The 13,869-nt window shown below is 40.4% G+C and overlaps 1 protein-coding gene across 9 annotated transcripts in view; it reads right to left on the reverse strand.

The window, feature by feature from the left end:
• The window catches only part of arvcf (ARVCF delta catenin family member), a 230,796-nt gene that overhangs the window by 179,194 nt on the left and 37,733 nt on the right, over window positions 1–13,869 (reverse strand). For all 9 annotated transcript variants that reach the window (XM_033043841.1, XM_033043843.1, XM_033043846.1 and 6 more), the window contains exon 2: window positions 8,667–8,716. The gene's annotated coding sequence lies outside the window, so the exon portion shown is untranslated. The remainder of the gene's footprint in view (window positions 1–8,666; window positions 8,717–13,869) is intronic.

Below are 13,869 nucleotides of genomic sequence, written 5' to 3' on the forward strand. Positions count from 1 at the left end.
GCAAGAGGCATCAGAAAGAACTGGTGCCCTACTGGGATGAGCTAGAAGTAACGAGAGATAAAATGATTCGTGATCGTGGTTGGTATTCCAGAAAATCCTTCCTGCTCACATACCTATATGGACACATTGATAAACGGCAATGCATAAATCAATACCGGAATTGGATTTATTCTACAATGAACATAGAACAGTATAGCATTGCGACACGCCTACAATGTCCATGCCAACATAATCTCTGCCTGTATGTGATCCATATCTCTTCATTCCCTGCATATCGATGTGCCTATCCAAAAGCATCTTAATCGCCATTATCACATCAGCCTCCACCACCATCCCTGGCAGCGCGTTCCAGGCACCCACTACTTGCTGCATAAAATGCTGGCCCCACACATCTTCTTAAAACTTTGCCCCTCTCACATGCTATGGCCTCTAGTCCTCGACATATCCACCCTGGCAGAAGGTCTACCTATCCATAGCAACTGGTCACGTGTATACAAAAACAAATAAAGTAGTTATTACTCCTTTCACTGCTCCTTCCCGGAATTAAAAGATTTTCAAGCCCAGCTACACAGGAATTTCTCTTGCAGCCATTCCTCAAGAAAAAAGGAATTGCACTCTGAAAATCTAAAACAAATGAACTGGATGGGTCATGGAACATTATTATATCTAGCTTAAATCTTTATACACGCATGCTTTCAGCAAGGCACAGCATTGCAAGGATTGCAAAACCCAGACTTGCTGTCTTGATACACACCAGGTTCAGGCAAAACCAACTTAAAAAACTGACAAGTGGAATGATTTGAGGTCTAGGTTTGGAGAGTGGAGGGCAGCAGTGAAGTGGAATGTTCTTGCTGCTGATGCCAAAAATTAAGTCAGATTGATGACATGAGGAAGGCAGTGTCAAAAATTGAAGACCATTAAATGTGCAATTAGATAAGGTTTCATATGAATATCATAGATCATATCTGTTGGAAAATAGTCAAAGCTGCGCTCCGCCAATCTTTCCTTTCACCTGCATTCAGTTTCTTAACTTACTGCTGAGAGCTGTAAATATCCAAATCATTCTGGTCACAAACAAGTGTTCAGGCAACATAACCACTCAGTGTGACAAATCACCGTATAGAATTTATCAACATGCACTTGAGATTTTTATTCTTTTATTCATCAGGATCTGGACATGGTCAACAAAGCCAAAATATTCTATCCGTCCAATGGCCTTGAGAGGTTGATGCTAAGCTGCCATCTTGAATAACTGCAATTCTTTTGCTGAAGTTTCTGCCACTGTGCTACAAGTCACGATGTTGTGCGATTTGGAAAGGGAAATGCAGGTGGTGGCATCACCCTGTACCTCTTGGTCACAGGTTTTGAGAGGATCTGTTGGAGGAGTGGCTTTTGTGAGTAACTGAGGTGCATTTATATACAGTACACACTAAAGCCACCGTGCATTTTTGAAGGCAATTTATCTTTCGGATGATGCATTGCATATCAATCGAGCATTACGGAGAATGTGTCAAGCTTCTTGGGTTGCTGGTACTTATCCAGACAAGAAGTGGGTATTCAACGCTCCCAATTTGGTCTTTGCGTATTGTGGAAAGGTTTTGCAGTGTCAGAATTCACCTCTGATCCGCCATGAAAAGCCACGTGGTTTGTGTAACTTCAGTCGAGTTTCAGGCATCAACTGCCCATGGAAGACTGCCAATCCCACTTTGGCCTCATCAGCCATCCAAGAATCCTCAAAACTGGAGTGGATCATTCTGAACATGGGCCCCAGTCTCAAAAGATGACCTATCCATGTTCTCCAGAGACACGGCCCGACCTGCTGAGTTATTCCAGCACTTTGTGTCTTTTTTGGAGTGATAGCAAGACACTCTCAATCGAGTTTATAAAAAAAACATGCAGTTGAGATATTTTGCAACTTACCACCCACATACCAATTTGATATTCTTAGTATGAAAAAATAATTCAATTTGAATTCAAAGCATTGGCCACACCATCTTCCATTTCTAGATGTTTAATTTGTCACGTGTACCAAGGTACAGTGAAAAGCTTTTGTTGCATGTTAACCAGTCAGTCGAAAGACAATGCATGATTACAATCGAGCTATTCAACGCGCAGATTAATAATGTAGGGAATAACGTGAAAAACGTTTAGTGCAAGATAAAGCCTGCAAAGTCAAATCAAAGGGTATCCAATGAGGTAGATATTGATCTAATACTAGACAATTATTTTACAATGAAAACATAAAAAAAATCACAAGCAATTCATTTCTACTTTCATAACTATAACATTCCATGTCTGATATTGCACGAACCTCAGGATTTTGTTCACAAGGCAACTTTCCTAGCTATCCTCAATAGGATTAAAACTACTGAAGTTGCACCAATCCACTTCCCAGAACAGTGATCAAAATGATTTGTGAGAAAATGGGCTCTCTTCAAATTACAGGCAAGGCCTAGATATTACAATGTGGAAAATACACTTACTCAGCAATATCTACCAGATAGGGATGAAATCTTATAACACAATCCAACACTTTTAGTTATTAAACACATTGAGCACCTTAAGGCTTTAATTAAGAAATTGTGCCACTCTAGGTTCTTGCACAAATTACTTCAATGCGCATCAGCAAGGATGAAGTGCATTAATGCTTCAATTCAGTATTTCCATACAAAGCTACCCCGCTGTTATTTAGGCCACCATTCTATTAATTATCATGAAACACCTAGAGCATAAAACTTAATTATCTTAGCATTTTCCTGCAATTACAGGCAAGCAATAATAGTTGAAGTCAAAAGCTGTCAAGAATTCGCTCTTTGTCACAATATAGGTCATCGAGACGTAGAACCGTGCAGCACAGAAACAGGTGTGCAGGAAGGAACTGCAGATGCTGGTTTACACCAAAGATAGACACAAAAAGTTGGAGTAACTCAGTGGGACAGGCAGCATCTCTGGAGAGAAGGAATGGGTGATGTTTCAGGTCGAGACCCTTCCATCACCAGATTAGCCATTGTGCATCTGCTCTGCAATGATGTTAACAACCGGTCAAAATTAACTCCGAATCTAAGGTGTGAAAACAGGACCAAGGGAATGCAGATCAAGGAAAATGCAGAATAGATCATTGTTAGCTTGGAGAAGGTAACAACAAAGCAAAGAGAGATAAAATGTAGTTGGAGACAGCGAGACTGGTCAGAGAATTGAGAAGGGGGAGCGATGGAGAGAGAGGGAAAGCCAGGGTTACTTGAAGTTAAAGACGGCAATGTTCATACCGCTGGGGGTGTAAGCTGCCCAAGTTAAAGGTGAAACTGCCCCCGTGTTCAGGGAGTGGATGAAATATAGAACGCGTGTGAACGGATGATTAATGATCGGCGTGGACCCTGTGGGCCAAAGTGCCTGTTTTCATTCTGTATCTGTAAATTTGCACTCGAGGAAAATGTGAAATACAGAGTGCTGGGTTGTATGTACATCATTCCATTTATGACCGATTTATTTGTGCACAATGAATGCTTCGTATAAAGTAGCAAGAGGCAAGTCATAAACAATAGCGAAAGAGCTTTAATGTGTGAGGTGAAGGAATGAACCTGGAATAAATTCTGTTTCAAGCATATTGGTAAATGTCAAATACTCGCTTATGTGTAGAGCAACCATTAACAAGTCAGTATAATTAACTTCACCAGCTTCAGGTTAGAGTGACCTTCCTCACATTGCTCATCAAAGATTCTTTGTAGAGATGTGTGTATTGATAGGGAGGGGTGGGGATGGAAGAGAAGCGGCAAGACCAGTCTCAAATGGAGTTAACTCTTTTTTTGAGTTAGTTTTCCCTCTGATCTTACTACCTCGGAGATATTGCCTTGTTTGATCTGATTGCTGGGATGAGATTAAATACCACGAAAATATAAACATGGCCGTACCTTCAAAGAGCAAGGAGGAGCAGGGAAAACAAGAGGAACAAATACTTTAGAACACCACCCAAGATGTTCCTTTATAACTTGACAGTTATAAACGATCACAGATTTTTCTATTTAACCAGTATAATTCTGCTTGTTATTCTGGCAAAAATAAAAGTACCATCTGTACAAGTGACAAGTTGAACCCTCTGTCTCAAATTTGTGTATCGGGTCTCTCTGTAAAAGGGAGTAATATTGGGCCAGGAGTTCAACTTGGCTCAAACAGGATTTCAGAATTTGCAGGTAGTTTGATTCAACCTGGAATAGAGGCTGAACAGTTGGTGCAAGCTTTGGTCTATGCCTCCCAACAACTTTGATAGTAACTTTTTTTAAATGCAAATATTCAATCCTGTTGTTCAGTTAAAATCAAATAAACACATGACCAACTATAAATCATCAGGAAGGCCAATAAAGCAATTGGGGCTCCTTCAAAAACTTCCTCTCCACATTGCTCAAAGCTCAATGACTATGACTTGCCAAGAGTCCTGCTTATTATTATTAATAATAATAAATCCAACGGCTAACTTTCCCTGAGTTTTGACAAATTCCTGTTGCAGAAAAATGCAAGCACTTTGTCTGTTGTGTGAGCAAAAGACTGCAATCCAAGACATGAAATTTGGCAAATCTTAATTGCTGGAGTCAGTAGTTCCAATTAAAACCCTCAGCTCTATGTCTTGAAATTGAGTTGGTGAATATGGCATCTCAAGATTGAGTGACAGATCGCATTGCATCAGTCAGTTTACTGTTGCTTGTGAGGATCCTCGATAATGCTCAGATCTTAAGCCCGTCGAACCTGCTATAAGATCTGAGACACCACTGGTTTCAATGGAGATTCTCACCCTGCAGATTAGGAGACACAGGGCAAGGCAAGTTATGTCTTGCTTAAATATAACTTGCCCTTTCTCTTTGTCTCCCAATCTGCAGGACTAGAATCTCCACCGAAATCAATGGTTTACCAGATTATTTGACTTCAGATATGATTAAAAAATATTAATCTACATTGCACTTTTCATTAAAATATAAAAACGTAGATCTCAGAAATGTTTAAGAACGAAAAACAAAGCTTTTGTGTGAATGAAATAATTCAAACAAGAATTGTGATGTAGGGAGAACACTGTGAATTCAGTGGTTATTTCAAGACATTGATGCAATCACAAAGACAGCTCATGTATATCTGCTTCTTCAGAAGTTTGAGGAGATTCTGCATGTCACCAAGTGCCACTGAACACCTGGCAGGACTCGTTCATTCCAAGAGTCTATAAGCGTGCAGAGTAAATTACGACATAATGACATAGAGATAAAGAAATACAGTTTGAAGCTAAGCCGAGTATAAGCAAGCTGGCCTTCGACAGGTCAAGCGTACTCTCATTCTTCAGTGTTATTTCAGACAAGCGCTGTATTTAAAACAGGTGAAAGAAATATTACTCCATTAGTAACATTTGCAGCACTTCAACATCTGACATTCACTTGGCACCTACCATTAGGTTTATTGATAACTAGCAGAGGACACAATCCAGAGCACTTTGCTACCAGGGGCCAAATATTCTGCCATCCAATTTTGTACAAGTGAAACAGATCAAGGAAAATAAAACTAACAGTGCAAGTTTGGAAAGGGAAATACTCAGAGCATATTCAGCATTAAGACATATTTTGTGGAGATCCTTTATTTAGAACAGAAAACTGTAGCAAACATTTCAGCAGAATCAGTAAATAATGGGGAAGAACATAAAGATCACACCCCAAATGTAGAAGCAGCTCCTGGGTTCAATGACCCACTACTTCCTTAAAAGAATAGCAAGGAATGGCAATGCAAAGATAATTTCAAAAAATCATTTAAGGAATGCCAAAACAGAAAACTGCCCATGCATGTACAATAGCAAGAGGGAAGATGGCATTCTGCAGATGCAGTGTCAGAGTACTGAAACTCCAAGTCTGTTGCATTCCAGCACTGGCCAGAATTTAAATTCCGAATGCAGCAAAAATCAGATCAAGTAGCATGACCAATCCTGTCCACGTCACCTGCATATTATGTCAAATGCAAGTATAAAATGGCAAGTATAAAAAGACAGGGTACACGCGAGCACACGTATCCTGAAGAATGCGGCCGTTGACAACAGTAACATTTAAATGTTGCTCTTCAAAATAAAATGCAACTCCTCCGCACCAATATCAGCAGTGCCCTCCGCATCACAATGCAGATGACAGATTTCCGCTTAAATCTGTGGTTAGTTGTCCTCTCCCTTATGGTCTTGTTGTTGTGTATATTGAGCCATTTGCTGAACCCATCAGGAAGGATTGGGTGAAGGACCTAGGCAGTGGAGACATTCACGTCAAAGCCTCCTTGAATGTGGCACCTCCTGCATGGTTACTTGTGTCATTCTTAATTGTCATTGTATGTCATGTTGTCACTGGCGAGCAGAGCACCAAGGCAAATTCCTTGTATGTGAACAAACTTGGCCAAGAAACTTATTCATTCATTCATTACGCTGTTCGGCCACAGAATGGTAAGCATCTACCAACTGTTTCAACTGGCTTGGAAATATAGAATGGAACATCACAGGAACAAGATGCGCAATGCCAGCCTAAACCAATCCCATCTGCTGGCACGTGATCTATACCCTCTAATCACTGCCTGTTCATGTGTTCATTTTAAATTCCACTTAAATGTGACCATGGCTTCTACTTCCATCAATGCACCATTGTGCCATGCACATCTCATTTCAGACTCCCCCTTGCCCCCTTAAACCTACGACCTCTCGTATGTCAAATGTCCATCCCTTGGAAAAAGACCTGCCAATGCCTCACAACTTTGTATATTTCTATCAGGTCAGCCCTCAGCCTCTCGACACTCCAAGGTTGTCCACCCTCTCCTTACACCAAATACCTATTCCAGGAAACTACCTGGCGGACCTCCAACTGCACCCACTGCAGACTTGGAGGCCAAAAATAGTCACAATCCAAAGGAGACAGATTTATTTTGGTGCTTGGTACTGCTTACCTTCATAAAGAGGTGCTACGTAAATGCTTGTTTGACAAGCATTGTTCATTAAATGGCTGAACGGTCATGTTTTACATACTGCAGAGCTAGTGCTGGAAATTTGGAAACCCCCAGCAAGTCCCACATCATGAAACTGTTTGCGTAAGTGACCTTAAACGTCATTCTTTCTGTCATTGTTTGTGAAATCGTGATCTCCTTCATTGGTGTTTATGGACAAAATCGATTTTTTGGGGGCTTTTAAGTTTAAACATGGTGGTTAATGAATCTTCCAAATCAAATTATTAATTTATGATAACTATTCTGATGACTTGCAGATGGTTCCCTCCAAGGCATCCAATCCACAAGACTTTAAATTATACATCATTCAAGGAAGGAGGGTTATCTAAGTATTTTGCATCCAAGATATCATAGCAATAGTCTGTCAGTCTGCCAAATGTTAGCAAAAATGTACAATTAACCATCAACACAAACTAATGTGCAAAAGCTTACATTTTCTCACTAAATGTCGCTTTCACAGTTGTGGCACAGCACACGATGACTCAGATTATGGCTTTGTAAACGCAGGGGACAGTTGTGTTTATTACGTGGGTTCTTCAGTTCTAAATACCTTTAAGCTCCAGTGTGGCTTGATGTCAAGGAGATCTTGAGAAATGTGTGAAAATATTGAGATGGTGATAGCAAATTGCATTCACATGAAAACGTCCTGATCGGTCGGTAACTGTTCAGATACAAATGAAAATGTACAACTAATGCAACTAAGATCTAACACAGTGTGGATGCATTCAGCATATTTTGCAAGTATTAGCCTTCTGTGAGCAAGCCAATTTAGCTCCCACCACAGTGTTTTATACATGTGAAACAACTACAAATTCACATCCAGAGGGACTGAGAACATGCAGTTTTACTTCAAACAGAAGAGCAAAATTGTTCTCAATTAAAATTCCAAACAAGGCTGTTGTGAAGTGAATTGTTTTTATTTGACACACCAGTATCTGGAATACTGATAGGTACAGAGTTTTCAAGAGAGAGTTAGATTTAGCTCTTGGAGCTAAGGGAATAAAGGGATATGGGGGGGAAAGCCAGAACAGGGTACTGATTTTGGATAATCAGCCATGATCATATTGAATGGCTCAAAGGGCCGAATAGCCTACTCCTGCGCCTATTTTCTATGTAGTTTGAACAACAAAAAAATATATATTTTTAGAATAGACAAGGGAAAGAATATTTCCTTAAAGATCTGCATGCATGGAGCCACAGGAGATGGAAGATGTTTTTAATGACTATTTCTCAGCTATTTTTACCAAGTAGATCATGGAAGCTAAGGAACTGAAGTAAATGAGTTGTAATATCTTGGCTCATTTATGAATTACCGAAGGATGTCGTATTGGCAGTTATTCGCACATTAGGATGCATAAATGGCCTGACCCAAGTGTATCTTCCGATTTTGAGGGAAGCAAGGTAAGAAAGTACAGAAACCCTTGCATCATATATGCATAATCATTTGGCACAGATGCGGTTCCAGGAGACTGGAGGGTGGCTAGTGTGCTACATATTTATATATTTCCAAGTATACCTCTGCTATATATAGCCTTAAATATAATGTCTGGGTGTAAGGAACAGCATGCGACTGATTTGTGGCAACTAGTGAATGGTGTCCATCCCGCTACATGTTATTTGTTTTTTTTAAATACGAGAGAGGAAGATTTCAATGCTCTTTCACTTACCCAAGGATGTGTGTATCTTGGGAGATAGCTCCGATATGAAGTAGTTATGCCTAGAGGAAGGAAAGTATCAATTTATTAATCACGGATTGGAGGGTTATAGTAAATCTAAAGACATTGAATAGACAGGTGTGATTGAGGAGTTTCATTTTAAGAGAATGGATTGCAAGATAAAAACTAAATGCTGTTGTACGCGACTATGAATTGAGCATTCATGTGAATTATCTTGGTGAAATGAGTCTTTTTGGTCTTCATCGGTTTTCTTAGTTAGCAAACCAAATCAATGGCAGAAAAAAAAAAAATCATCCTTTCGATACCAACAAATCAATTTGGACTTAAGCAATTCTACATAATTTGTTTTAAACAAGGTAACATGTCATTGCCCCAAATCAGTGCTAACTCATCAGCATCAGCACAAATTATTCTCATATTACACATCTTTTTGCTAGTGGATTTGAGCCCCGAGGGATTTTTTGCCCGCTTTGCAATAATTACAGCTGCCAGAAGCTTCCACCTTCCCTGCTACTACATTGGAATTATGCCAGAAACACAAAGTACAGTTGTCGATTTTTTGCACGTTTCAGGTTTCCACAAATGTCCAAAAGCAGCAGCATCTCGCCATTTCATTATAGCTTGCATGTAATTGAGTATTCAATATCAGCAAACAAAATCAATTATCATAAAACTTTGAAAACATCCTTGGGATTACTATGCAGACCCATAGTTTAACTGTGTGTTCTATTTTTCAGTTCAGCACAGTCCAAGGTAAAATGGAGACATAAGAAACTGCAGAAGGTGATTGACAAAAGACAAAATACTGGAGTAAGTCAGCGAGTCAGGCAGCACTTCTGGACAACATGGATGGTGATGTTTTGGGTCAGGACCCTTCTTCAGACTGATTCTAATAATAATAATAACAATAATAAATTTTATTTGATGGGCGCCTTTCAGACATCTCAAGGACACCTTACATAGTAATCGGAATAAAAACATAATCAGAATAGAACAGGTAAAAAATACATCACAGAGACACAAATTAAAAACAGAATTCAATCCAAAAACAGAAAATCAAAAACACAGTGTGAAGAGAGAGCAGCGGCAGCCAAAGCGCGCCAGCGTCCACTCTCCCTTCACGGCAGCCATCTTGGACACAGACCTACAGGACTACAATTAGACAAAAAAAATCATCCCCCCACACTGCAGAACAGGGAGCAACTGCGGAGTTAGTATTTCAGTTCAATGGCCCTTTACAAGTTTCTGTAACATTTCATAAACCATTCTTTCAATGCAGTTCTAAAGCAGGATGACTGACCCAAATACTATCGATTTTTCTCACCATAGATATATAATTGATATAATTTAATTGCCACACAACCAAGGTCGGTGGTATTTGGGTTGCCAGCAGCGGTACAGTAATAAAGAACACAACCACAATAAAAAATTTACACAAACATCCACCACAGCATTCATCACTGTGGTGGAAGGCACAGAGCTTGGCCAGTCCTCCTCCATTGTTGTGGAAGTCTTCAGTATTGTCTCTATTTTAAATATTCAGCATTGCAGTTTTTGCCGTTTTTGGCTAAAGGGCAAAATTCATTTGATTTGTTCATCTGGAAACATTACCAAAATAGTCCAGGGCAAAGTGGAAATGACTTTCTTAGCCATTTTGTCATTTTCCATTTGCATCGTAAGTAGGGGAATGTTTTAAACCCAATTTTTGGCAAATTTAACACTGTGGCATCTATGACTTTGAACCTACAAACTCACATACAAGAGACTTCAGACGACACTCAGCGTAACCACAATGATGGATATTTGCATAGGACTATTATGCTTTGGACAACCGAGTGGGTGCAATTTCTAGTAGACATGAATAAATAAAACAGCCATGCTGGCCACAACCACTGCCCATCGGCCTGAGAAAACATGCTCCAACTGCAGTGAACCTAACAAGAGTTCCATTTGAAGCACCTCGTTTCCACATGGCATGTCAATGTTGTTCTCAACGGAATTTGTTACAAACATCTCTTATTTTAATATATTTCTTCCCTAGCTTGTGTTGCATCACTTCTAGAGTCATACAGCAGAAAAACAGGCCTTTCGACCCAACTGACCAAGATGCACCATCTAAGCTAGTCCCAAACTGACCGCGTTTGCTCCATGTTCCTCAACCTTTCCTGTCCATGTACCTGTCTAAATGTCTTTTAAATGCTCATAAAGTATCTGCTTCATCTCCTCCGGCAGATCGTTCCATATACCCACCCGTGAGATGCCCGTCAGGTTCCTACTAAATCTTTCCCCTCTCACCTTAAACCCATGTCCACTGGTTCTTGATTCCCTGTCCAGGGTAAAAAGACTCTGTGCATTCACCCTATCTATTCCCCTCTTGATTTTTATACCTTTGTGAAGTCGAACAACACCACGTTGTTTTTCCCAACTCTTTTCTTAACACTGCTAAAGATGTTTTTTCAAGTGACACATCAAGGATTTTATATTGTTGCAGAGAGCAGGACATGATACAATCTATGAATTTAGAAGACAAATCCTTCAACTTAAAATAATTTGATTCCAACAAAATGATAAAAGTGATAACAGAAGAGGAAGGATGCCGTAAAGAAAGGTGGTTCAGGGACTGCAGTACCGACCAACAATTGCTGCTTGAGGCAGGAAATGTATCAAGAACAGATAAGATTGATGGTTAGAAAGAATAGGAAATGAAGTACTTGGAACTAAGGCCGTGGAATAGGGACTAATACAATGCCAACCAGATATGGACAATTTCAACCAAATAGGCAATTTTTAATTTATTTTTAGAAAGGATCAACTTCAAAAACATTTTCTGCAGACATCATCAAGATTCAAGATGATGCACTTCCAGAACAACTGGTTAATGAGGCCAATGTGGCCTCCACAGACTCTGCAATACATAGAAAATAGGTACAGGAGGAGGCCATTCGGCCCTTCAAGCCAGCACCGCCATTCATTGTGATCATGGCTGATCGTCCCCTATCAATAACCCGTGCCTGCCTTCTCCCCATATCCCTTGAGTCCACTAGCCCCTAGAGCTCTATCTAACTCTCTCTTAAATCCATCCAGTGACTTGGCCTCCACTGCCCTCTGTGGCAGGGAATTCCATAAATTCACAACTCTCTGGGTGAATTCCATAAATTCACAACTCTCTGGGTGGAACGCTTGGAACATGGTCCACTCATTCTGTCGCTTACACAAGATGGCACCAGGTCAGGCCTAAGATGCCACCGGAACATGGTCTTCCCAGAGAAGGATCTACCACCATCCGATACAATCGCTCTGCTCTTAAATCTCTTATCTACCTGCAGGTATAGCAGTGTTTGTATCTATTGCACCAGAGTTTGATATGATTGTATATGTGTATGGTATATCTGATCTGTTTGGATAGCATGTGAAACAAACCATTTCACTGTACCTCAGCACACATGACAACAATAAATCGGGATCAGGTTTTGGTGCACTTCCAAACCATGGCCAAAATGTTCCCAAATGGCACCCTCTCCACTGATCACAGGCTAAGAACTACCTTTAGTTCATGGGAATGTTACACAGTTTTAAAGACAACTTTGAGAACATTCCAGAATCTTTTTCTCTGTTCACCTGGAAATTTATTGCTACATCAGAGCTCATTAAACATGTGCCTGTTCCATGATTCCGGGGTCAGGAAAGTGAACAGCATTTTCAGACCATCGGAGCAAACTGTGGAATTAATCCCTCAGTGCTGGAGATATAAGCCTGGGAGAGCAGGTGATATTGGTTTGTCTTTCCTGCCAATGGATTTGAACATTTTTTCTGAGATGGCATTGATAATCTCCATTCAGACGCAGGCTCTGGGCAATGCTGGAAGAGAGCCAACAGCAAGAACCTGGAACCTGGTAAACCACAACCTGGGTGCCACATTCACATCATTGATCTCCATTCACTTGTAGAGTGACAACCATAGATGGTCTGAAGAAAGATCCTGACCCAAAGCATCATCTCTTTTTTCTTGCACTTTGTGTCTTCCTGCAGTAGGTATATTGAAGGATTAGTTGAATTTCATCAAAATCTGCTTCCACCAAGAGGCCCTGGTGCATGGAAAACTGCCCATATTTTCCAGTCTCATTGCACAGTTTGCAAAGTGTTGAACAGCAGGGAGGTTATTAACAAGTTGCAGTATCGAATGGGAATTACTATTCTCACGTCTCAGTGAAAAGTTAGACGATTTGGGAATCAGCCCCTAAAACATGATGCAATAGTGAAAGGCCCAGATAGAGTGGATGTGGGGGATAAATTGTGTAGTGGGAGTCCAGGACTAGAGGGCACAGCCTTAGAATGAATTGACATAACTTTGGAATGGAGATGGAGGAATTTCTTTATTCAGAAGGTGGTGAATGTGTGGAATTCATTGCCACAGACAGCGGTGGTGGCCAAGTCATTTGTGTATTTTTGAAGCAGATTGATAGGTTCTTGATTAGGAAGGGAGTCAAAGGTTACGGGGAGAAGGCAGGAGAACAGCGTCGGGAGGCATAGATCTGCCATGATTGTATGGTGGAGCAGACTTGATGGGCCGAATGGCCTAATTCTGCTCTTACGTCTGATGATCTCATGACTGCAGTTTGATAACAGAAGTTGGGTTTTCCTGGATTTTGGTGTGGAGTCAGTGCCCTCCATAATGTTTGGGACAAAGACCCATAATTTATTTGCCTCTATTCCACAATTTGAGATTTGTAATAGAAAAAAAAAATCACATGTGCTTAAAGTGCACATTGTCAGATTTTAATAAAGGCTATTGTTATACATTTTGGTTTCACCATGTAGAAATTACAGCAGTGTTTATACATAGTCCCCCCCATTTCGGGGCACCATAATGTTTGGGACACAGCAATGCCATGTGAATGAAAATAGTCATGTTTAGTATTTGGTTGCATATCCTTTGCATGCAATGACTGCTTGATGTCTGCGATTCATGGACATCACCGGTTGCTGGGTGGTCATTGACAAATCCACACCTGAGTGCTGAAGAGTGTTTCTGATCTGTAAGACAGGTGTTTGGGGATTTTTCTTTATCTAGAGGGAATTCTTCTGTCATCAGCTGTGGAGGTCTTCCTTGGCCTGCCAGTCCCTTTGCGATTAATAAGCTCACCAGTGCTCTCTTTCTTCTTAATGATGCTCCAAACAGTTGATTTTGGTAAGC

This window comes from Amblyraja radiata, chromosome 25, assembly GCF_010909765.2.
Source record: "Amblyraja radiata isolate CabotCenter1 chromosome 25, sAmbRad1.1.pri, whole genome shotgun sequence".
Lineage (NCBI taxonomy): Eukaryota > Metazoa > Chordata > Chondrichthyes > Rajiformes > Rajidae > Amblyraja > Amblyraja radiata.